The sequence below is a fragment of the Mauremys reevesii genome, linkage group 5, assembly GCF_016161935.1.
Source record: "Mauremys reevesii isolate NIE-2019 linkage group 5, ASM1616193v1, whole genome shotgun sequence".
In the NCBI taxonomy this organism is placed as follows: domain Eukaryota; kingdom Metazoa; phylum Chordata; order Testudines; family Geoemydidae; genus Mauremys; species Mauremys reevesii.
Window position 1 is genome coordinate 39,064,108 of NC_052627.1, and position 26,706 is coordinate 39,090,813.

Below are 26,706 nucleotides of genomic sequence, written 5' to 3' on the forward strand. Positions count from 1 at the left end.
GAAAAAAGTTTCCATGAGCCCCTGCAAGGCAAAACCGCAGTCTCATACAGTGGCATGAATGTTTAGGAGTTTTGGCAAATATGGTATGGTATGGTGTACTTACCCCTTAAGGAAGCCTGGGCACAGTCAAGGATCACCCTACCCCATCCTGGGACAGAGCTATTTTAACAGTAAGAGGAAGCTGAATAGGAGAGAGGAGGCTAGAAGCCATATAGGTTGCGGTGCCTTAGGCTACAGGGACTAGCCTGACTCAGTATACTTACATTATATCTGAGAGCATGACTCCCAGCCAGGTAGATAGTCATTCTAATGTATTTCAGGCTAGCACACTTAAAAAAGCAGTATGGAAGTTGTGGCTCCAGCAAAGATTCAGGCTAGCCACTTGAACTCAGACCCAGGGGACTTGAGAGGCTGTCTGCCTTGCCTGGGAGGCCTGCTTCCAGATGCACCCACTGGGGCCAGAGACTTTGTTTGCTGACTCTACATTTGGGAGCTCTGAACCAGGACCCTGAGGTAAAGGCCTTATGAATTATATTAAAACTGCTCTTTTCCTGAGACCTTTTAAAGGGGACATATGTTTGGGTTTGGTGTCTCCTCCACACACACACCTTATTTGAATCATCTATATGTGGGTTTAAGAATAGAGGCCTTAGAGGGACAGTAATAGACTGAAAGCTCCTGGAAAATTCAAGGGCACCTTTCCCAGATTTCACAACTTTGCTAAACAAGTGTGCTGCAGCAGGTGTTCCTCATAGGGCTATATCTCTCTAAAATATCAATGGAGAAAGGGGGGACTATTGCCAGCCAGGTGTGCCATTAGCACTCCATACTCAGAAGTTTCTGGAATTGGGTGTGGTAGTTTTGGGAATGCTCAATAGGTTGTTGGACTTTTTCCAGGAGGGCAAGCAATCAGTGCAGCTGTGTTATAAAAGGCCATGTGACCTGCATGGGTTGGGAGAAGCTGAGTCCCATAAGCAGAAAACAGGCTGTATCTCTCTACTGCTGAAGTGTTTTGTAGCAGGGTTTTTAAAAGCTATATACTTAAACTGTGTGGTTGGTTAATTAGCTTTAACTGAATGATTTCTGCAGAGGAGGAAAAAAGATCTGTATAGATTCCAGCTGAAGTTTTCTACAAGCAAGTAGAGGGAAGGTGTTGTTGCAGTACATTTGAATCAGTAGCCTGTATAGATTTTGGTGAGCAACTGAGACTCAGTTGAACTCACCTGAAGCTTTTGGGAACTCTGAGTTTCTTCTTATTGTTTCTGTGGGGGACTGACCTATTTAGATTTGGTTTATGTTTATGCATAACTAACTGCAGATAATGTATGTGGATTATAAAGTAGCCATGTTGTATTGTAGAAACTATTTAAAAAAACACAATGTGATTGCTATAAATACAGGTGGATGCAGTGGGAAGGGCCCATATAGATAAGACAGTAACCAGATGCCGATTCTGCTGTTCCTGCCAAACATTGGTTTGTTTTACTCTTTGTCCCTTATTCAGGAAAGGTGCTCAGTCATCTGCTTAGTGTTAGAGTCCCGTCTTAAAATCTCTCCTGCTCAGCAAATATGGAATTGTTTTCTAATAATGGTATAACTTTCCCTCCTGCAGTGAAATATTTGAAAGGTGGCTCTGGGTAGAATATCTCTGTGAAGTTCCATAAGAGAACCCTCCTCTGACCTATTGGAGAGGCATGTTTTATCCCACTACAGAATGGGCCACAGGATACACCCCCCCCAAACCTGATGGATACCCAGAGATCCTGTGTGTCCAGCTTTGGTCCTTGGCACTGCCCCCCCCCAAACATTTCTGCTGCCACATTAGTAGGGTCTCTGCTAGCTGTGGTGTCATGATCATACTGTGGAGGGGCTCCTTGGAAAAGATAATATAATCTGAGACTGCTCAGGGTATGAGGTGGGTGTTCTCCCACCCAATGCTCATCTTGCTTAGACCTCTTCCTGGTCTGTCCCCTTCCATTGTACAGACCCCACGGCATATACTCCATAGGGTTGATGATAATAATGAGGAAAAATATTGAAATAGTCACCTGACAGCCCTTCCCTTCTACCCCTGTGGGAGTGCAGTCATCTGCACACAGGTCTTGGAAGGTACAACCTGGACCTTTAATAATAGAACAATAATGATAAATAACATCTATCACCATGAATAGAGTTGGCCAAAAAAATTGAAACTTCACTCTTTTTAAAAAAATAAGTCTTAATAGTTTTAAAACAGCTTATATTGGGGTAAAAGTGTTTCAAGAAATGGAAATTTTTGGGAAATACCTTCTACCACTTTCAACAGGCACTAATCACAAAAGGCCAGAAAAGCCCTTCACACAATTAAACCTATGTAAATTGTGAAATCTCCATGCATAAGCAAGCAACAGAAGGGCATTGCTTATTCCCTTTATGAGCAGACAATTATAGGAACTATAATTTATCCTAAAACTGCCAATTCTATGTATTCTCTGCTCTTTATAAGAAAAGCCTCTCGGTCTTCTATGTTCAAGCCATTTGGTTGGTGGGTTGTGTGTGGTGTGTGTGTTTTAATAGGGGGGGAAGATATGGGAAGGGTTAAAGAAGATCAAATCTACAGGGAAGAATTGGTAGGGGAAGTAGAAGTGTGTGGCAACCTGGGCAGAAGTGGCCATGAGATGGTTGAGTTCAGGATCCTCACAAAAGGAAGAAAGGAGAGTAGCAAAATATGGACTCCGGACTTCAGAAAAGCAGACTTTGACTGCATTAGGGAACTGATGGGCAGGATCTCCTGGGAGGCTAATATGAGAGGGAAAGGAGTCCAGGAAAGCTGGCTATATTTTAAAGAAGCTTTATTGAGGGCGCCGGAACAAACCATCCTGCTGTGCAGAAAGAATAGCAAATATGGCAGGTGACCAGCTTGGCTTAACAGTGAAATCTTTGGTGAACTTAAACAGAAAAAGGAAGCTTGCAAGAAGTGGAAACTTGGTCAGGTGACTAGGGAGGAGTATAAAAATATTGCTTAAGTATGTAGGGGTCTAATCAGAAAGGCCAAAACACAACCGGAGTTGCAGGTAGCAAGGGATGTGAAGGGTAACAAGAAGGGTTTTTACAGCTATGTTAGCAACAAGGAAAAAGGTCAGGGAAAGTGTGGGACCCTTAATGAATGGGGGAGGCAACCTAGTGACAGATGATATGGAAAAAGCTGAAGTACTCAATGCTTTTTCTTTTCTTTTTTTTGCCTCAGTCTTCACAGACAAGGTCAGCTCCCACACTGCTGTCCTGGTCAACACGGTATGGGGAGGAGGTGAGCAGCCCTCAGTGGTGAAAGAACAGGTTAAGGACAATTTAGAAAAGCTGGCCATGAACAAGTCCATGGGTCCAGATCTAATGCATCTGAGGGTGCTCAGGGAATTGGTTCATGTGATTGCAGAGCCATTGGCCATTCTCTTTGAAACTCGTGGAGATTGGGGGAGATCCCGGACAATTGGAAAAAGGCAAATATAGTGCCCATATTTTAAAAAGGGAAGAAGGAGAACCTGGGGAACTACAGACCAGTCAGCCTCACGTCAGTCCCTGGAAAAATCATGGAGCAGGTCCTCAAGGAAACCATTTTGAAGCACTTGGAGGAGAAGAAGGTGATCAGGAACAGTCAACATGGATTCACCAACGGCAAGTCATGCCTGACCAACCTGGTTGCCTTCTGTGATGAGATAACTGGCTTTGTGGATATGGGGAAAGTGGTGGACGTGATATAGCTTGACTTTAGAAAAGCTTTTGATACAGTCTCCCACAATATTCTTGCCAGCAAGTTGAAAAAGTATGGATTGGATGAATGGACTATAAGGTGGATAGAAAGTTGGCTAGATTGTCAAGCTCAATGGGTAGTGATTAATGGCTTGATGTCTAGTTGGCAGCTGGTATCAAGCAGAGTGCCCCAGGGGTTTGTCCTGGGGCTGGTTTTGTTCAGCATCTTTATTAATGATCTGGACGATGGGATAGACTGCACCCTCAGCAAGTTCGTGGATGACATTAAGGTGGGGGGATAGGTATATATGCTGGAGGCTAGGAATCGGGTCCAAAGTGACCTAGACAAATTGGAGGATTGGGCCAAAAGAAATCTGAGGTTCAACAAGGACAAGAGCAGAGTCCTGCACTTAGGATGGAAGAATCCCATGCACCGCTACAGACTGGGGACCGACTGGCTAAGCAGCAGTTCTGCAGAAAAGGACCTGGGGATTACAGTGGATGAGATACTGGCTATGAGTCAGCAGTGTGTCCTTGTTGCCAAGAAGGCTAACAGCATATTGGGCAGCATTAGTAGGAACATTGCCAGCAAACTGAGGGAAGTGATTATTCCCCTCTATTCGGCACTGGTGAGGCCACATCTCAAGTATTGCATCCAGTTTTGGACCCCCCCACTACAGAAAGGATGTGGACAAATTGGAGGGAGTCCAGCAGAGGGCAACAAAATGATCAGGGGGCTGGGGCACATGACTTATGAGGAGAGGCTGAGAGAACTGGGCTTGTTTAGTCTGCAGAAGAGAAGAGAAGAATCAGGGGGGATTTGATAGCAGCCTTCAACTACCTGAAGGGAGGTTCCAAAGAGCATGGAACTCAGCTGTTCTCAGTGGCGGCAGATGACAGAACAAGAAGCAATCATCTCAAGTTGCAGTGTGGGAGGTCTAGGTTGGATATTAGGAAACACTATTTCACTAGGAAGGTGGTGAAGCACTGGAATAGGTTACCTAGGGAGGTGGTGGAATCTCCATCCTTAGAGGTTTTTAAGGCCCGTCTTGACAAAGCCCTAGCTGGGATGATTTAGTTGGTGTTGGTTCTGCTTTGACCAGGGGGTTGGACTAGATTACCTCCTGAGGTCTCTTCCAAACCTAATCTTCTATTATTCTACACTATAGCCCTGTAACCAATCCAAATTCTCCCTGCGGTCATAGGAGAATGGCTGACTTCTGAAAGCTGTAAACATCCTAGGCACATTGGTACAAATCATGCCTGTCTAAACCCCAGGAAATCTCTGGCACCAGCCACATCCAGTAACTTCCCTAAAACATACAAAAAAACAAAAAATCCACATACAAAACACAATTTGATATAGTAGTATTCCCCTTCTTCAAATGTAGTTTGTATTGCATTAACCCAAAATGAAAAGAGGCCTTATGCTATTGACTTCATATACTATCTGAAAGAAAAGTACAAAATATTAGTTTAGTGTAGAAAGGGTTTTGTCGTTACGGCAACAATAGCATCCAGAATTTCAATGGAGTGCACTCTTTTTGCATTGAAACTAAAAACACTGCAAAACTTATTTAAATGAGAACAATAGTGATTATAACAAATAGCAGACATTTACATTGTATTGCTTAAGTCTGGGATCACAAAGAATATGATTGGTCATTTGGGCTATTTAGTACTTTCCCTGCAAAATATAATTTTAAGAGCCTTCTAATAGTACATTGTGAAGTGTTTAAGCTGTAGCAAAACTTTGCTTAGACCTATTGTATTTTGGCTTATTACTTACACAATCAAACTGATAGCATTTGAGGGAGCAATATAAGTTACCTCCAATAAACTTTTTTATTGAATCCTACAGTATGCCCAGGAATCCTGTACTTCAGGCAGCAGAATTATGTTTTGACTACACGAGGTTCTCCCCCATCTTCCTGAAGGAATACTAGAGAAACTGTCCTATTCCTCCCAAACTTGCTATTGTTGTGCTAACTATTTTTGCTTTTTCACAAGCTTACAAAATCAAGGGGCCCATTGCTGAAGTTCTTGCTCTGGGCCAAATCATCCCTTCTAGGGAAAAATCCCACTCAAGGACCTGGAAACTCCAAAAGTGCAGCTTGTAAGTGTCAAGTATTAAAGGAGTAGACGTGTTAGTCTGGATCTGTAAAAGCAGCAGAGAGTCCTGTGGCACCTTATAAGCTAACCGACGTATTGGAGTGTGAGCTTTCGTGGGTGAATACCCACTTTGTTGGATACATGTAAGTGATTTTTTTTTTCATTCAGCTTTTTGATTGCCCTGCTCAGCCACTTCCTAACTCTTCCTCCCCCCAAAACAACCAGCAGACTTAATTTTGAGACAATTCTATGGGTTCCGTGGGCCTGGAGTAGGAACAATGCAATTTACATGATCCATTTTAGCCAATATCTGTACTGGTTTCCTTTCCTCTGGGCATATATTTTGGCAGCATGACTTTTGGGGCAACCCTCCTACAGCAAGCTATAATAAGGTTTCCCAAAGTAAGGAATTGGGACTAGACCTATAACTGTCTTTTGCCCGTCTCCTTGCACTAAGAATTTTTTTTCTCCTTCATTTTGTTCTAAGTAAAAGCAGATCTTGAGTGTGGTAATATTCTGTCTTTTGTGATTTTCCCGATACAGCTGACTTTCCCTTTATTCATCTCTCAGGCCTAGACACAGTCAGTCCCTCAGGAACAGGCCTGAGGCACTTTGGTGAAGCGTTGTGAGGATACCTGCACTATAGTACTATACCTAATCTATGGATAGGCGTAGGGCTTCCATGGGTATCAAGTCAAGATTTTTCACCAGTCAGTGTAACTGTGGGTTTTGTCTACACTACACACCTTCTAGTGATGCAGCCATACCACTAAAAGGCACTCAGTGTAGCTGCTGTTTCTCGGCAGGAGAGAGCTCTCCTGCTAAGAAAAAACTTCCACTCCCAACAAGAGGTGGTAGCTTTGTTGGCAGGAGTTCTCTGCTGCTGACAAAGCGCAGTTCACACCAGCGCTTTTCGTCAACAAAACTTTTTTGTCTTTCAGGGGTTGGTTGGGTTTCTTTTAACACTTCTGAATAACAAAAAAAGTTTTCTCGTTCAATTCCAATGCAGACAAAGCCTTAATCTCTTAAATCCCTTAGGGGTGTTTGAAAACATGCCTCTAAATTCACTGTTCCAAAGTGATGGGACCAAAATAATTCCTCTTCCCCTGTGGAAAAATTTACTGAGACTAGGTTTGCAGGCAGCCTGCATCAACAAACACATCAGGGACTTCAGTTGTATTTTACATTGGCAGTATACTTTCTTTACTTGTATTGCTTTTTGGCTTTGTTCACCCAGAACAGTAACCCAAAAATAATATACAAGAGAGTCTATGTATGTACACTAAATATGAAAGTGCTTTATTATATACTAATAGGCGCACTTCTTTTTGTCAAGGGTGCTATTTCACACAGCACATCTGTCAAGCAGCAGAGCTCCTCAGCTCCACTTTGAAGCTCTCACACCCTGACATCATGTAATGACACTCTTGACAAGTACGGTGAAGTGAAAGTGTCTTCACAGATGAGTTCATTTGAACACATTTGTAAATCCATCAGTGCTTTAATATGATCATCATAAGATAGGACCAGAGCTTAAAACAAGGGAGGGTAGGATGGGCTGGTATTGTCCCTGATTGAAATTATTTGCTTATGGCTAAACATTAAAGAGATGATTTTAAACCCCAGATGCCAAGAGCCACATAAGTAAGCCTTATTATATTTATAAGATAGCATTGTGTTGTGGCTCAGTCAATGCTCCTTCTGTGTGCTCAGTCTATGTGCATAAGACTAGAACTGAGCCCCAAATTGCTTTGCATTTATTTTCTTTGGAGGAAATGCTGCTAATTTCTTTCCTTTTAGGACAAAGACAAATATTCCTTTTTGTTTGCCATCTTCCTTTGTTGCATTCAAGTAAACAACACCAAGTTTTTCTGAATTGTAGTGGGGCAGTTGTCCCACACTGGGAAGAGGAAGGGTTAAAGCAGGCCAGAGGGAACCTGCACAGAACCCTCCAATTAGAGGAGAGCTCACTAAGTGAATCAATTGGGAGGTGACTTGTTGCAGCAGCCAATCAGGGCTAGAGAGGCCATATATAAAGGGCTGCTCAAGAGCAGAGGGCAGTCTCTCCCTGGCCCGCTAGGGAGGACTGGCTACCTAGGAGCTCCAGGGCTAGAGCAGAGCAGAGCAGAGCAGAGCAGAGCAGAGCAGAGCAGAGTGAGCTTCTGACCGCTGCCAGACTGAGGCCCTGGAGGAAGGGAAGATAAGGTGCAAGGGCTGTTCCCACTTCCACTGAGGGAAGTGGCCAACACAGACTGCAATTTGCCCCTGGAACAAGGGACTAGACTGGTGACTGCAGCAGGTCACCACAGCAAGTGGCTGGACTATAGACTGCCGGTTCCCCTGAAAGTGGGGGGAGACAGCAGAGCAGGGCCAGACGGCTGTACCCTGAAGAGGATGTCTGTACCCTGAAGAGGGAGTGAGGTTGGTCCCAGAGTGGTGGAGACAGCAAAGCTGAAGTAACAGCGAGTGAGACAACACTGGAGGAGGACGCCCTGTAGAAGGACTTGAGCTAATTCCAGAACGGCCAGCAGGAGACTCCACAGTGGTGAGTCTCAAGGTCCATCCCATGCACTGTTTACATTTTCCTTTTTCTCATATTTTTGAAGGGACTCTGATAAACTCCACTATCTAGACTTACATGCAACTTCAGTTGCAAAGATTTATTTAGAAAAAAATATTTTTATTTCACTGACAGGCTATCTTTGAAAATAAAAATAGGCTCCAGATCACTTTTCTTTTAGAGGACATACATTTTAAAAAACCTCCTCTGGAAGCAGAATAAATGACAAACTTTTCCCCCCCAAGGTAAGTAAAATAAATATCATACTGTTCTTGATCTCTTATAGATTGATTTTTGTGATGAGAAGCAGCCAATATGTCAATGAAGCCTCAAAGTGAAGTCTAAAGCAAGTCAGAGGCATAAAATTTAACCCTTTCAAGCCCACATCCAATGCCCATTTAAATAACAGGCTTTTTTGGCTTCATTGGGCACTGGATCAGGGGCTTGAAAGTGTACAGTTTTCCACTCCATGCATCTGATGAAGTGGGTTCTAGCCCACAAAAGCTTATGCCCAAATAAATGTGTTAGTCTCTAAGGTGCCACAAGGACTCCTCATTGGTTTTGCTGATTCAGACTAACATGGCTACCACTCTGAAACCTGTACGGTCTGTGTTCTCAGTCCTGGATATCTATAAAGATGTCCACCCTTAAACATATGGATAACATTGTCACAATTACTAGCACTGATGCAGCTCCACACTGGGAGCCAAAGTGTAGACAAGGCTCCTGTCAGCCACAGAAGCCTTGCCTACACTAGGAGGACCTGCTAACTGTCACCTTTCTTGACATGCATTTGGCAGGTCTGTCACATTCCTGCATCTTGGAGGAACTATCACACTTTTGAGAGAGAATGCAGATTAATCCCTCCCCTACAATAATACCCTAGGGGAACGCACACAACTGTAAGCCAACAGGCCATACATTCCGGTCCCAGTTCTTCTACAAACTGCTCTAAATATTGCACAACACTTATTAACTGAGATTGCATAAAGTCACTTCAGGAAAAGAGGTTCTATCCCATATGTCTCTAATATGCTAGATAGTGTGGCAAAGTAGATGAGACGTGGACCTATTAGAAGGTATGTGCCAAATTAAGTGGCTGGTTATGCTGTGTCTAATCAATGGCCCACCATCTACTCCCAGAGTCAGAAATATATCCCACGAATCCAATACTTGGATCTAGCTTAAAATTATCATTCAGAAGCAAAGTAAATGGAACATTTTTTCAACATTTTCTATAACTTTTCCTTTTGAAACTTTCCAATTTTTCAATGAAAAACCCCAAATATTTTGTTTTTTCACAAACACAAAACATTTCCAGACAGCTCTATGAATACTAAACATTCCAGTGCTGTCTCTCAAATAGTTGTATAAACCACTGGTAAAGTCTCTCTTTACATGTGGGTACATAGTGAAGATAATAGCCTGAGGTTCACCACAAAGTACTCCAATTGTTCAAGTGGAAAAAGTCTGTGCCCTTAACACAAAGATTAGGGTTCAAAGCCTGTTGATTTTTTTGGTATGAGGGGAAAACCTATTCCTTACATGGAGTTATATAAACTCCACTTACAGTAGCGTGAGAACCCTGTTATAGTTGTTAAAATCACTTTCTATTATGACCCATTGTATTTAGCAGTTAACTTGGATAATAAAAATAAATTAACATATTTTAATGTTTACATTTTGGTTTATGGAAACTGCTTTGGTTATTGGGAGTGGCAACAATATTTGATTACTACACACCTGGACTAGATTCACAAGGGATATGAAGCCTTATCAGTGAAGGGCTTAGCATCCTATTACTGGTCACTAGAGTCATCCAGTTTTAAATTTGAAGTCCTCCATTCTTGAATTCGAATTTTCAGTCCGAACAGGCATCAGAGAAATACACAAGTTGAGTTTCTAAATGCATCTTTGATTTTATGTTATAAAGAAGTTGTTTAATAATCAGGCATTGTGTTGGTGTAACTTATTAGAATTCAATAGCTCTCTTGATGATCACAAGAAGGAATAAAACCCAGTACTCTGCGGTGCTGGTTTGGTGGTGATATCAGGAATAAAAAGTAGCAAGAACTTATTTTAATCACTGAAGTCATCAGATATAATTGGGTATACACACAAAGTAGATCAGCTGAGTGTGTAGGTGCCCTTTTTTTACATAGCCACTTCTCAGCTTAGAACTCCTTCCATTTTGCTGTTTAAAAATAACAAAACACTAGGAACGCAACAACTACATTTTCAATGGTAATGATAACTCAGCTTCATTGCAGGTACATAGTAATTTGTATTCCTGTTCTTCTGGCTACATACGTAGCTTGATGTATTGCTGCTGTGCTCCTTTTATGATACCAAGTATGTATTATGTGGCTGAGTTAACAATCTCGTTAGAACCTTATTTTCTCCATTCCCTGCAGTTTTGTAGTTTTAACTATGACTTTGTATCATTGTATTAACACAGTGGTTTTTGTTGTTAAAAAAAACTCAAATCTCCAAAATGCTGAGTAAAATAACACTGAATTGTTGTCTGGAAAAATGCTGGGTTAATTATTAATCGGGTAGAACAAATTCACAAAACGTACACACCTGTACCGGTGTGTTTTTAGGGTGTATAAGCTGTAATCTACAGCTAGTAGAGGATGACATCTCTCTTGCTGTGCACATGTGCACCCACGCATTTGAGTAGGTCTCAGGTTTCCATCCAGTAGAAGGCAGCAGGGAACATATACATACTGTAAGAACACACATGTTTGATGATTGGTTGTCATAGACAATCTGAAGGGGCAATAGTTAAATCCATATCTACAAAAGGTAGGGACTGAAAACAGTGGCAATGATCTCACAAACTATTCTCCTGAGAATTCAGATGCATAAGAACCAGAAATGAAAAATTCAACTCAGAACACAGACTGCACAGCTGGGTTAGATCTGGGGCTTCCAATGCAATCTTCTTTAAGTCCTTTCACCCCGTGCAAAAGTTGAATGCTTAATATTTCAAATTCTGGCTTTGTCCAATGGCTGATTTTTATATATATCCTATAAGCTCAACTTTTCAAACAGGTTATGGGTTAAGAATAAACTGTTTTGAGGACATGGGTTAACAGAGTTAAGGATAATAGTGCCTAGTATTGTGCACTGCTCTGCGGCAGACACATTTGTTTCCCAGTCTCCCCATCCCTGGGACAAAATGAAGGCGGGGATTACCCAACACAATGAAACAGAGACCAAAGTCTATGAACAGATTTCAAAGCCAGTCTTGATCGGTCTTACTCAACTAGAAGAATGATGTCTGGGATACAAGGCCTTATAGACATTCTACATACACCATTAACTTATGGAAAAATGTATTTACCACCATGAATCTCCATTGGAAACTTGGGATCTCCTAAGGGGAGAGAGAGAGGGGTCTTACTCCCTTGACTGTAGCAGAGAGCCACTCTGTGAAAGCTACTCCGACTAGTAGCTGGAATAGCCTTTGAGGCCTTAACACACCAATTGATTAATACACTGTAGACTGCACACTAACTTGCATACACATTCTAGATTTAATAACAGTTCAAATATGGCTCATTTTGGTTATTTTCTTTGCCACCTCAGTTCAAGCACACCCTATCAAGGCCTTCTTGTGCACAATCAACTGGGCAGACAGGGATGTCATTGTCTTTAACAAAGAATTTTAAAATAAAACCCTGTTGAATTCACAGGATCCACACTCTGGCATTGTTAGATGACAGAAACATACCTCCCATGGATATCACTGGCTCTCATTCTTGAGGTCATCCACAATGCTGCTGACAGTGCTTCTGTGCTAATGGAAGTAACAAGTGCCTGCCCAGTCACTGACAATGAACTATACTTGGAAAAGCAAATATGGGCTTCAGTTAGTAGATCCACGACAGCTGAGGAATGGGCTCCTGCAAAAGCAATGCCTTGAGAATAAGTGACCATGTAATAAGAAAGCCATGGATGTTGAGGGAGAGTAATTATTGATGTCAGAATAGAAGCAGACTAACGCGCTCATCTGCAGGAGGTTCAGGTAGCATAACCCTCCTCCTAGCCATCTGAGTTTGTGTTAACGGTTTCACTTGAGTTTGGGGTTATTTTTCTGTTGCTGCTCTATTTTATACACATGGATTTTTTTTCCCCAAAGAACAGGGGAGCTGTAATAGTAGCCAGCAGAGTCTGAGGATACTGACCCTTGGTATGTGACCAGAATATTAACCTTTTTGAAATACCCGGCTTCTGTCAGCTCATTGAAGCCACAAAATAAATCATTCAATCACTGGCAGCCTGTGTTCCTTAATACACAGATGGACTGATGCGCTACAACTATCCAAGAATAATTTATTTCTCAACAGCCATTACACAATCCAGGTTTGTTGTTCCCATGCTAGTCCATTTAGATTAGACACATGTTCAAATACACTCAGTGGAGTTCAAATTAAGATTTGCTTTGTTACTTTATATTTCAAGCACTTATGAAACTCTCAGATGAAATGGCCTTATTTTTTTTAGCACTTCCAAAACCTGTCTCTTCCATATGTAATCAGCAGTGGCACCTAACACTTCCATCATTTTTTGAGCTTTCTGAAGTACAATGTAGTCATATGGACAGGTATGCAGAAACGTAGTTTAAACTACATTAACCTTAAGGCAAAACTGGGTTTCTTTTCCTTATGAAGTCACGCTGTAACGTAAGGAGACACAAGCAACCCCCGTGATACTTCTGCCTAACTTTCCCAAAACACTGCTGTGCCCTTGCTGCTAGTCTTCTGTCCTCTGCACAGGTGGGTAGAGAGTGGGAGGATGGGGATGGGACTGGCAGGGGAGGTGACAGGGAAAAGGGAGAATAATAGCCCTGCCTTCATCTTCCACCCCAGTGCACCATCCAGCACAGCTGAGCTGGCACAGGAGCAGGAGGAATGAGAAGTGGTTAGAAAAAGCTGTTTTCTACAAAAGAAAAAAAACTTTGAAATGAGAAATTTCAGAATTTCCATTTTGTGGGTAATTTTGGTTTTGTTCTGATTCAGAACAAAAACAATGTTTTGAAATATTGACGTTTCCCACAAAGTGGAAAGTTCACATTTTAGACCAGCTCTAGAAGTAATCTATGACTGGTAAAGGGCTGTTGCAGATTTGCTTCCTTTATGGTACAAGGAAGGAGCAAATTATGACTGAATTACGATTCCTTTGCTGGGGCATTGGAGGGGTGGTTCTATGCCCTGTCTTTTCCTGAGGCAGAGATGTTCAGTCTGGCCTAAATCCGTATTTCTTGTAAATAATTAGGTTGTCATCTTGTTGTTCAGTTTATTTGAGCAGTGACTAAAATAAAGTTTAAATCTCTTCCCCTTCTATATAGTGTAAGTAAATAAGAATTTTGATAATCTGCTTTAAATGGAAATCTTGATATTGCAGACACCTGACTCTTTTTCCTCTAATTCCCCTAAAAGAGGACTCCACAGATATTTGCTTTGGATGTTGAAGTTGTTTTCGCTATGCCTTTTGTAGAAAGTCTCCTGGCATTAAATATTGCCAGTGTGCATTCTTGTGATTTTGTTCTGTCACTTTGCTTTCAAAAGACAGTTCCCTGGATTGCTATGCTTTCATGATGAAATTTTCTATCTTGACCCATGACATTAACTTTCCTTCTTGCTTCTCCCTATCATGATTACTTGTGCCACGCTGAAAGCTATTTCAGATGATAGCTAACAGGGTAACCTTAATCCACCATTTTCTAATGTCTCATGCATTAGAGTTATTTTTAGTCAGGGCTCTTTCTTTTGCCATATAATTGAAGAAGGAAAAAACTTCTTGAATTAAAAAATAAAGTAAAATAAAAATGTTGGGTTGGTAGTTGGCAGTTCTCGTGATTTAATAATTAAGCTGAGATGCTGCAATGATTTTGTCACTACATTATTCTTCCCACATATAAACTAAAGCCCACTGTTTTCTTATTGGTAGGTCTTGTTGATTTTTTTTTAAATGCCTGTGCACTTGGGGTGTAATCTACTCTGGGTGCATAAAGTCAGTTATTGAGTGGAGCCCTAGTTCCAGTGGCCCCTCTCCTGGCCCACTCCCAGTGCCTATATCATGGCATCCTGCACCAGATTAGGGTTTGTGCTGTAACCAGGCATTTCTGCTTTGCATGCAATGGGTGGTATGCCAGCATTTCCTCTCCTCACACGGGTCCTATGCAGGGCTCAGTTGGCCCAAAGGGGCTTTCATTGGGTTTCTGAGAAAATTTCATGCTGTGTGCCATGAGGGGCTAACCTCCCATGACCAACTGATGTGGAGGAATCTGCAGTAAAGACTCCTCCCAAAGAGATCCATCTTGTAGGTTTTCCAAGGGAGGGAGTGCTCTGACCTACAGAACTTGCCATACCTGATCATATTAGTAGTCTATACAATCTGGTAACTTATCCTTGGCAGAAGTCAATACCAGATATTTCAGAGGGGGTGGGGGGACCCTGTAATGTACAGAACTAATTTGGCTATTGATGGTGGGGGGAATTCCTTCCTGATCTCTTTAGTTAGCAGTTTATGCCCTGAAGCATGAGATCTGATTATCCTTAGTTTAGCATAATTAACTGTTGGTTGTAAAATTTATCCACAATTTAATTAAAACAGTCAGTCAGTATTTGATACCATATTACTTGCAGAGGGAAATTGGTAATGATATCCTTTATGCCCTTGAACTTGTATACAACTCATAAAATAAATAAATATATATGAAGCCTTGTTTACAGACAGATGGGAAGTATCTTATATAGCACAGACGGGGCTATTTATACCTTCGTCTTACCAGGAGGTAGCATAAGAGGGACACTGCTCAAGCAAAGATGTTCAATCAGCTCTTATCTCCTTTGTGAAAGGCACAGTTTATCTGACTGAGGGATAATTGAACACATCACAAGATGACAAAGTGAGCTAATTTTATCAAGGGGTGAGCTGTAAGGATTAATTTTTAGACTTCAGCTATGCCTAATTTCTTTTGATCCTAGCAAAAGTAATAATGTCTTTCTTTTTGACATGGCCATTTTAGCATTTATGTTGCAAATTACAATTCAGGGTAAAATATTACAACGTGATGAAAAAAGGCACAGACAGACTTTTACTGTATGCAGTCATTTTGATCAAAAAGTGAGGGAAAATGACCCAGGTTGTGAAAGAAGTAATATCTGGGTCACTAAATCAATCTTGCACCAATTTATGACTGTGCAGAGAAACAGAAAGGGAACACAAATAGTCATTAAATCCTGTTAACAAATTATATCCATCACTGAGGCTCACTTTTTCTTCAGTTTTAGGCATATGAATACCATAAGCAGCAAGCACAGCTCTGAGCTCATAAATCAGTTCTGAAATGTAAAAATCTGTGAGGCTCTACAGGGAATGTTTACAGAAGTGTTGTATTAAACCAGCAACACAGTTGTATAAAAAGTAGATGAAGATTAAGTTTATCTACTGCCTTCCACTTTGGAGAATTACAAAGGAATGTTATCTTTTTTTGTAGGCTGACAAGGGCAGGAACACAATTCTGTCTCTCCCTCATTATTTCTTTCTCTTTTTTTTAAAGGGGGGGGCTGATTTCTGAAATTGTAAAGCACTGCTAAATCTCATCAAAGAACTGAAATGCCAATCTACCAAATTAATTGAACCTGTTCACTTGGAGCAATGATGAGTATTTTATTAGGGAGGATGTATGCAGGGTGAATTGCATTTTCATTATCCTTCTGAGTTGCAGGGAATTCAAGCTGATAGAAACTCAATAGATTCTGGCTACTGCCTGCTATGTTGTTAAAAGGAAGAACATGTCAAATCATCTGCTGATCGGATAATGTGTTGGCAAGAACAGATCTCTTGAGTTTACATTATTTGTGTACAGTGTAGGAGTGTCAGATGTAAAGCATGTTATAGTATATCTTAACAAGGTCTCTGCTAAAGATGTTTCCTCCGGCAGTTGGTAGGATGGGAGAAGGTACCTACTGCTAATGTAAAGTGAATTATTCCTGCTTCCATTTTGTTATATGATGTACTCTGCATACCACTCTATGCTGAAACTGTACATCTTGGACTGTGATCTTACCATTTCACCATGGATTGTATGGTTTTGAGACCTACAGAGAAAAATAGTGCTTCATTTCATAGCAGTTTTATTCGTTCCTCTAAGCCAGTACCGAACCTAATGCTTTTGCTGGGGAATGTGTTGTTGGAAGCGCTGTCTTTCAAATTAGTCATAAAAATCCTTGTCCCTTTTTGGAAGCATAGGCGATTTAGCCATATTATTTTAACCAAATTCCAATATGTGTAATTACGTTCTGCCTTTATAATTCTCTGTGCAGTTTCACAGGGAAAACTATTGCATTTTTTCACTATTTTCTGATCTCCGTTGTAGAATAGTGCTTTTGAGTTCAAGCCATATATCGGCCCAGAAATGGCTGCATTTTGGTGGTTGATGAAGTGGTTTCTGAATATGAATAAGGCCAAACACTGCAAGACATAGGTGAATTAAATTTACTCAAGGGAGTAGTCCCAGGTGAGTAAGGGTTACTCATGTGAGTAAAAGGCATGTGTTGTGGTGATTGATGTATGCATTTGTAGCAAGAGAGGCATCTGCATGCAAAGGCAGCTAGGTAACTGTGCTCCATTCTTTGGGATGTTTTGAGTCTCTCTAATTATCTTGCACCAGTGACACTTCTTGAGATCTGTTTTTTCTTTATTACATATTTATAGTTTCTTTTTTCTTTTTTTTAAATGTGGAGGTGATTTTAAATATACCACTGGCCTATGCTGGAGGGAGCCCTTGAAACTGTGGGAAAGGAACTGAAGCAAAATACAGTGGAAAAGCCGGAGCTGGTGGGGTTCCAGGAAATCATGAAGAGGAACAGAAGTATGGTAGAGAGGGATGCAGGCTGGCAGGCTCAGACAGTGAGGAAGGAACTACCAGGAAAATTCTGACACACACTCTGAAAAAGATTTTGGACTGAACAACTGAGTCATCTAAGAGCTGAAACCCTCAGTTCCAGCTGTAAAGGCTAAAGGTCACCCTGAGAAATTCATAGAGCAACATAACGTAACCAGACTATTGCAGGTGCCACACACAGTGAAAGAAGCTGCAAGGCTGGAGCACACTCATACTTGCTGCTTTTATGCTATTCAGGGGTCACTGAGTATACAATTGTAGGAAATTAGTCAGCTGTGCTACTCAGGATTTCAGACTGGCTGACAGTGACTACATTCCTGGGACCTCACCTGTGGCCGTCTCGTGACCAATGCAACAGCCTGCTACTTCTGGACTACCTCTTTAAGAAGAGGCAGTAATAGGCTTACATAGTTCTCATGGATGGCGTCTTATGTGCCTGGATGCTGCAGTGGGCAGTATTTTTATAATATTGGAGATTATAATTTTAAAATTTCCTATAGTGCTGTAGCTGGAGCAGTGCCGCCTGCTCCCATAGTGAACCTTCCAGGAGCCCAGATGCAGCCAGGAGCCTTCCCAGGGAAGGAAAAAGTCTCCATCTTCAGTGACCACTGAGGTGGGCTGTGGCCCACCAGCTAATTGTCCCTTCAGTCTTATTCCCCTTCTGGGCAGGATTGAGAGGCTCAGCCCCAAAAAGTTTTATAACCAAAACACCAGTAGTGGGCTGCCTCCCAGTCTTCCAGGAAAGAAGCACCTGGGCCCTTTCCCTTGGGCTTGGCTCCCCAACCAGTCTCTGATTTGAGTGTTTCTTGGCCTGTCCGTTCCTCCGCAGGGACTACTCCAGCCTAGCAGACCTGTCTCCACGACTCTGCAAGAGACACTCCCTTGGGACACAGCTCTATACACCTTTCTGGCCCATCAGTCCTGAAGTCTGAGTCAGGCTTTCTCCTTTTAGTCCCTCTCCAGATTTGGCATTGGCTGCAGGTATAGCAGGGCAGGGCTAGGTGGACCCAAACAACTCTTCTTAACACCACCTCTGCTGGTATGGGACCTCTCTGCCCCATCACACTTCCCTTCATCTCCTGCTCCTTTTCCTCTTTCAGGGATTCCGCTTGTGTGGTGACTTGTTTTGTCTCATAAAGATAATATCTCCTTTTTGAGTACAGAATCAGCCCAGATGCATGGGGTAAAGGAAGCTTGCATCATAATGCCTGCTTGCTTTGGTTTCCTGTCACATCTGCACACATTTTAAAAGGTAGGAAAATCTGCAATTCATTGATCTAGAATGGAAAAATAACCATTTACAATATAAGGAAACTTTCATTTTTGTGAAGACTTTTAGATGGACTTTTAGATGTGCTTAATTCCCCCCCTGCTGCCTTCATAAATGTAATGCGATATAAAAAATCCTTGTTAACTTCTTGCTTTCATCTCCCAGGCATCTTCACTAATATTAAAAGGTCTTCAACCTTTCTTTTAAAAAAAAATTAAATTAGGAGTTAAATTTTAGATGATATTTCAATTTTAATGAACTGTCCTTGCTTTGCAGTTGTAGAAGGCAGGCAAGATAGAGAGGCCAGAAGGACAGCAGCCCCTGAATTTCACAGGTCCTATTTGCTGTGCACTGCTGGAAGCCTGCTGTAGATACACCCACCATCCAGCAATGGGGATGAGACATGGTAGAGCGGGGTACAAAGCTTGTGAGGGAGTGTAGCCAGGCAGCATATGTGTGTGTGCACAAGTCCAAAGGTGGGGTGAAGAGGTGGGTGTTGCTTCAGTGAAGGGAAATGGAAGTAGAACGACATGAGAACCCAACCCTTGGCAAGAGAGATGGGAGGGGGCAGGTTAGAACTGTGACCTGTTCTCCATCCACACTGCCTGAGAAGCAATTGTCCCGGACCCTGCTAAGGAGATTCTTGCAGTCTCACCCAGTGACAGACCTGGAACCCTGGGTGAAATTCTTTCTGTAATTTTTTGTCCAGACTAGAATCTAAAGGTGTACTGTTAGAATGTGTTAGCTTGCACCTTCTATTTATTATTTGTATTACAGTAGCACCAACATCCCCAACCAAGATAAGGGCCCTATTGGGACAGTCCTGTCTCTTTAGACAATAAAGAAAACGTAGGAAAAGGGAAACAGAGGCACAGAGTCTTGCCTAAAGTCCCATAGGTCATTGATAGCATCAAATGGAACATGTCTGTCCTGATTCAAGTTCCCTATCAGTGAGATGCCTCTATTAAGTAACACATTCTAGAACAGCATTGCTAATTCTTGAGTATGTTGTGACTCTCAATATTTGGCATTTTTCTTGAACACCCAGATCCTGTTATCAAGTGGTTATATGAGACTCCTGCCTTTTTTTTTTAAATGAAAACTTCTAGCCCTCATGGTTGCAGAGAAAAGCTTGAAAAAAAACTGACCTCCTTGTCTTTTTACATGTATTTTGAAGAGTAGAGATATTTGGATTATTCCTTTCTTAAACAGCTGCTACTAACAGCTAGAATGACTAAATTAAATATTAGTGAAATATCTAAGCTAATTTACCACAATCTGGTCATTTGTTATTTGTAAGTAACAACAAGAAAGCCTGAAAGGATAACAAAGCAGGAATTTTTTTATATACTAGTTAGATTTCTCATTTTATGAGTAATAGAAATGCTGAGACTCTTTATTTTGCATTCCAGCTAAAATAATACATTTCTGATGGGCCATTACAGCAACCGCACCATCTGCTTTCTCCAGGCTATTTATTCCCACTTTTCTAACCCCTTTCCTTTCTTCCTTAAACTCAAATGTACTTTCTTAAACATGATTACTTAAGTAAACATCTACTGATTTCTTTTTGAAATGTATTTAAAAAGCCATAATGAATCAAACCCCAGGTCCATCTAGTCCATTGTCTGTCCCTAAGTGACCAGTACCATATGCCTCAGAGGGAAGTGCTAGAAACCCTTTAAGTGGACTGCTACAGAGTAATTTGCCCACTCATCAAATATGGCTAGTCACGTTGACCTTGGTGGGAATACTAATGAGTTTAAAGTTGGGTTTATGCTTGAGTATCTTCCTCAGTTGGCACCTGGCATATGAGGGCTTATATTCCTTCTTTAAAAATAATGTTCTAATCCTATCTACAATAACTGTGGATTTTCTAATGCACTATTTAAAAGACTAGTCCTTTTTATTTTAAAAAAAAAAAAACCTCACTAATGCCTTGACTTCAACAATCCTTAGTAGCAATGTGTTCCACTGGTTAATTATTTGATATATTTTCTTTTCCCAGTTTTAAATTTGTTGCCTTTCAATGTCATTGAGTGCCCCTTTAATCTTGTATTATGAGAATGGGTAAATAGAAATGCATGCCTTACCTCCGCTAGACAGTTACTTTGAATATCTGTATCACAACCCTGTGATGGGGTGTTCACCCCACACTAGCCTAGAAAGGGTTAATGAAGCTGAGCGGGGGGCAGTTAAGCAGATATGCAACACCTGAGGGGGATTAGGTGGCCTAAATAAGGGCCAGATTGATAAAGCTGCCCAGCTGAGAAAGAGTAGGCAGGGCTAGTATAAAGCCAGAAAGTTGGCAGTGGAAAAGGGTTGCAGTGAAGGAGCCTGTAGCCGCTCTCTGGATATTATGGCGGGAAGGAAGGAAACCTAGCAGGAGAGGGTGTAGAAAAGGGCTCAGGGAAACTGCAGAAAGGTTAAAGATGGTGCAGACCTGGGCCTCTGATTAAAAGGTCCCTGAGCTAGAATCCAGAGTAAAGGGTAGGCTCAGGTTCCCCTACCAGCCACTGGGGACGTGGCACAGTCAGGGCAGTGAGGGAGAAGACTGCCATTTTGGATGGAGAGATTTTGATAACCCCTGGAAGGGGAAAACACACAGTGACCTGGCTGGAGGCCCAGGCCATGAAGAGAAAGTGCCCTAAGTTGCAGAGAGAGGCCAGAAGGGTGCATGAGACAGAGGAGGATGTTGGGCCTGGAAGGAGTGAAACCCCAGAGCTGGTAGGAGGAGGCAGCCTAGTGATGAGTGGACCCCATAACATAAGATCATGAGAACGGCCGTACCGGGTCAGACCAAAGGTCCATCCAGCCCAGTATCCTGTCTACCAACAGTGGCCAATGCCAGGTGCCCCAGAGGGAGTGAACCTAACAGGCAATGATCAAGTGATCTCTTTCCTGCCATCCATCTCTACCCTATGACAAGCAGAGTCTAGGGACACCATTCCTTACCCATCCTGACTAATAGCCATTAATGGACTTAACCTCCATGAATTTATCCAGTTCTCTTTTAAACCCTGTTGTAGTCCTAGCCTTCACAATCTCCTCAGGCAAGGAGTTCCACAAGTTGACTGTGCACTGTGTGAAGAACTTCCTTTTATTTGTTTTAATCCTGCTGCCCATTAATTTCATTTGGTGGCCCCTAGTTCTTATATTATGGGAACAAGTACATAACTTTTCCTTATTTATTCTCCACATCACTCATGATTTTATATACCTCTATCATATCCTCATATCCTTAGTCTCCTCTTTTCCAAGCTGAAAAGTCCTAGTCTCTTTAATCTCTCCTCATATGGGACAAACCTCTCTTATTCATTGGCACTGTTTAGTTTGAGGACAATCTTTTTTTATTTTTTATTGTGGACCACGACCCAACTGTGTGAGGTAGTGTACAAACATAGAATAAAAAGACAGTCCCTGCCCCGATCTTGTCAATCTCTGTTCACATGGAAGTCTCTCCATCCATTTAATCACCTTCATCACACATCTCTGAACCCCCCTCATTTCTTCCACATCCTTTTTTAGATGGGATGACCAGAATATGCTAGGGAAAAGGTGTATCCTTGACTTTATGTAACAAAATTAAAATACTTTCCATCCTGTTTCTTGCACATTCTCTGTGGGATTGGAAAGGCAGTGGCACTTGTGCACCTAAGTCACTTGAGTGATTTTGAAAATCCCAACCTGTAACACTTTTGCTCTTATAACTACTGCTGCACATTGGGTGAAGTTTTTCACTGAGCTGTCCATAATGTCACTTGACTCTTTTCCTGAGCTGTTGGATAACTTAAAACTAGTTCAAGTTATTCTTACCAATGTGCCTTATTTTGCATTTATCAACATCAAATCTCATCTGCTGTTATACTGCTCACTCAACTAGCTTTTCCTAGCCTCTGAAGCTCCTTAATTATTTCTAGACTTTACTACCCTAAATAAATGTCTCCTCCGTTTCTTGGGCCCTCTTTCAGACTCTCTCTAAATATATTAAACACCACAAGCCTTAGTACAGAAACTTGGGGCAGCTTACTGTTGATCTTATGTCATGATGAAAACTATTGTTCCCTAACCTGTGCTTTCTGTCTTAGCCAATTTCTAACCCGGGCAAAACTTTACTTCTCATCCCATGATTACTTAGGGTTTCTGAGGGAAGTTTATGCAGTAGATCAAAACTGCAACACTTAAAGTTATCAGTGATTTGTGTCTAGATGGTCTTGGGGATTGCTTCTCTCCCTGCCTGATACAGAAACAGTCAGCAAAAGCACTCAAACTTTGTCCCTATGTCTGAATGAGAGAGCAGAGCATCAATGAAGGATCCCTGATTCTGCAACTCCCTCTCTCCTTGGCCCAAAGGAGCCAGGCTCTTTTTAACTTCAGAGCATGCTTTACCACTTACCTATTCTCCCTGGCTTTCCCTGAGAGGCTAGATTAAGGATTTTATTTGTAGAGGTTAGGAGGAGTTTCCTGGTGCCTATTGAGCCATTTGATTTGTGTGTTGTTTTGGTTTCTTTTTTTTTTCCCCAAAAGAATGTAAGGCACTTAAAATAGTCAATAGGCATTTCTAATAAATCTTAATTCATGAACAGATTCAGTATTTGAAACAGTCCTGATGCAAATCTTCTCTTGCTTGTGGAAGTTAAGATCTGGAACCCCATGCATTGTGTCTCAAACCTATCTCTTCTAATGTATGAAACCATATGACTTTTTATTTAAAAGATTCTGGAGGATCAAGGATCTATCTCTACTTCAGAAAGGACAGGAGTTTTTCAGCTTTCAGTCTTGTCAGTCACAATGCAACCAAAAGACCCAAACCTTCAATTGGATCTGCTAGGTAGACTTCACTGGAACTATGCACAGGATTGACAGGTTCCCTGGTATAGATCCAATGACAGGGTTGGGGCGTAGGTGCATCATGTGACGCCCTATGGCTTCAGTTTGTCATGCCATATTTCTTAAATAATAAACCAACAAATGATGGGATTTGTTTTACAAAAATATATTGCATTTAAAGTATTACCTTGCCTATATATGTTTGTTCTCTCTGCAGTAGCTTATACTGAAATTCTTGAATGACAGAACAGATGGAAACCTTATTTAAATTTAGAAAGCATGAATACCACATGCTGAGTTCAATAGAGCAATTCAAGCTAGTTTCCCGTACATGAATTTATTTAATGCTGGATTCGGTTTAGAATTTGTAGAATAGCATAAACACTCGATATAAAGCATTTGAAGATACCTGTGTTTCTCAGGAATGAAAGCACATAATGCTTCACTTGTGTATAAGCATGAAAATGTGTCCTAAGCAGATCAAATTTCCTAGCTAGTTGTCCAAAAGGACATTAACACTCCATTATTTATTAGAGCCAATATGAAAGAAAGTCCTGCACCGTCCCCAAAAGAGAGAATCTGTCATGGTTCCCAGGAAAAAGAAGCAAGGATTATCTTTGAAAGCAATCAAAGGAGAGAATAGGGTTTGAGGGTTTTTTTACCAACTTGTCAGTAGAGTTGCCATGGGCACCAGCCAGGAGCATAAGGTTTAAACATCAGATTTCCTTTCCGCTACTGTCCTTTTTACCATTTGTCACTTTCACATTGTTCAGGTTTTTTTTCCTTTTTTGTTTTTAGAATTTCTCTGAACCCCATTCCCTTTCTATCTAGTTCCACATCTCTTTATGCCCATTCCGAAATATTATCCAAACTGCAGGGAAAGAAATAGCTTTATTTTAAAATATCCATAAATCTCCACACTATTGTGGTTTTTTTAAAAAAAAATGCAGTGTAGTTGTCAGTGGGTTAATATTTGGCCAGCAAAAACAAAGAAACAAAACTCTCTAAAAGAATGACAAGATTAAGAGTGAAACAGAACTCTGCATTTTATTTTGCGTTTGTTATCAGAGACCTTACTTGAACATTATTGTGCCTTGTTGTTTTAGGACATATGGTACATTTCACTTTTTCAGGGGAGAGGAAACGGGGGTGTGGGGTGGGAAATCCTACATCTGTAGTGGTCTCTGCAGGGAGAAGGGGGAAACGGCAAACCCTACTATTTGCAGAAGATATTCATTGGATGCCGGCTGTCTAAACTGCACATCAATTGAATTAATGTATCTGGAATCTAGATAAAAGGTTAGAAAATACTTTTTTTTTTGTTTCCTTAATTCCACTAAGCTGGCACGGGACATCTGGGTTGGGTTTTGTTTTTGTGTGCTGGGTTTTATCTCGTGTGTCTTCACTGTCAAAACCCCAAACAGAGCCCAGCTGTCTATTTTTAAGCCTTGCATTGTAGTTAGCTTACTTGTTAACATGTAAATGAACACAACCAGGCTATAAAGTGAACAATTTATGAATGGGTGGGTGTGAAATTTTGGTGCTATTGTTTTAGTCTGTCTGGCTGCAGACTTAGTAGGGCAGCAGTACATTCATTTACATAACTGAAGCTGGTACTTGCAAGCAGAAGAAACCTTTTTTCTTTTTAAAGAGAGCCAAATAATTCTGCCCTCATTTATGCACATGCAACTCTTGTCCAGTTTCTCTTTGTTTTGGAGGGCACAGAAAAATTTCTAGTACTAGTGAGGTTTTTTTAAAATCATATTCTGACTCCAGTTCCACCATTTATAGCAGTGGTTCTCAAGCTTTTGTACTGGTGCCCCCTTTCACATAGCAAGCCTCTGAGTGTGACCCTCTTTATACATTAAAAACACTTTTTAATATATTTAACACCATTATAAATTCTTGAGGCAAAGTGGTGTTTGGGGTGGAGGCTGACAGCTCGCGACCCCCCATGTAATAACCTCACGACCCCCTAAGGGGTCCTGACCCCCAGTTTGAGAACCCCTAATTTATAGTCACTGCCTGGCTGCAACTAAAGAGAATTTGGCCCCATATGTGCTTGTGGATTTGAACTGCTCCTTCCACAGAACAGCCCCATTGTCCTGTCTGCTTCCTTTCAAAAATCATTTTAAAGATGTTTGAAGTGTGCCTTGAAATATTCCTTTATAGGTTGTCTTTACAGATTTGTTAATACTGCTTTCAAAACTGTTAATGTGACTTTAAGGGTGCATAGTTAATATGACCAAAAAAAACCCTAATAGTGAAGTAAAGATTCCCACAGCATTTCTTTAACTGGTAGCATTGCACATTGTGTTTTGTGGCATACATTTTTATGGCCTAAAATCTAGGCCCTAGACTGTGATATGCACAGAAAGGACATGACCATGTGATATAAACCTTTTATCATCACCTTGCAATGGGGATAATTGCATTACTCAGAAGTCAAGAAGTCACTGTACAGAAACTCAGTGGGATCCATAAGTACCCTAAAAATGTTTTTATATATAATATCAGTTTTAAGGTATGACAGCTTGGTCTTCCAGGCCTAGAAGTAAATGCTTTGGGTCCTGTTGGAAATGTCCCAAGATGAGAGGGAGAAGTGATCAAACTGGTAGTGGATTTGCCCTGTTTCCCCTCACAGATCTTAACCAGCTAATATTCTCTCTTCTGCAGAGCTTCCCATGGGACTGTGGCTGTCCTCTAAGAGTCTTTGGTAGCAGGACCCTAGTGAAATCATGCTAAGAGGCAGCTCAGGAGAAGGGGACACTAGCATCCAGAGTCCCTGTGGGGAGGTACAGGATCTCCCAGCAGATCACCTAGTATTTTGCTGATACCTGAGGATCTGCAGGTATTCAAGTCAGTCCCTTTTCCATGGTTGAGAATGGGGAACCAAACCCTCCCTCCTTGACAAGCTTTTTTCCTGTAGGTTTTTGTCTTTTCTTGACTCTAACTCAGAACAAACTCTTTCAAAGATTCAGGACACGAACAGTAAGCATTCTGACCATGATGATGTCTATTGAGGAGCAAGATATCTGTTTGACAATGAGTGTGAATGGCTGGGGCTGTGATATATCCAACTAGTGTGATGTGATATTCAAGTATTTCTGTAGAGTAGGGACCAAACTTGCAGGCAATATCAATGGTGTTACATCAGCATCCTGAGTGGTGATGATTTTCTCTAGGTTAGAAATGATCTTGCCAAGGGGCTTTTATGGTTTGAACAAACTGGGAGAGAGGAAACAGCCTTGAGGAATATAGCATTTCATATAACTAGGTGGGGACGCT

The 26,706-nt window shown here is 41.3% G+C and overlaps 1 long non-coding RNA gene across 2 annotated transcripts in view; it reads left to right on the plus strand.

Annotated features, from left to right (window-relative positions):
- Positions 1 to 1,007: 1,007 nt before the first annotated feature.
- LOC120406963 overlaps positions 1,008 to 26,706 on the plus strand; it is a 42,926-nt gene continuing 17,227 nt past the window's right edge. The window contains exons 1-2 of one of the 2 annotated variants that reach the window (XR_005599705.1): positions 1,008 to 1,194; positions 26,095 to 26,269. This is a non-coding gene — a long non-coding RNA (uncharacterized LOC120406963). The remainder of the gene's footprint in view (positions 1,195 to 26,094; positions 26,270 to 26,706) is intronic. The other variant, XR_005599706.1, reaches the window with a different exon arrangement.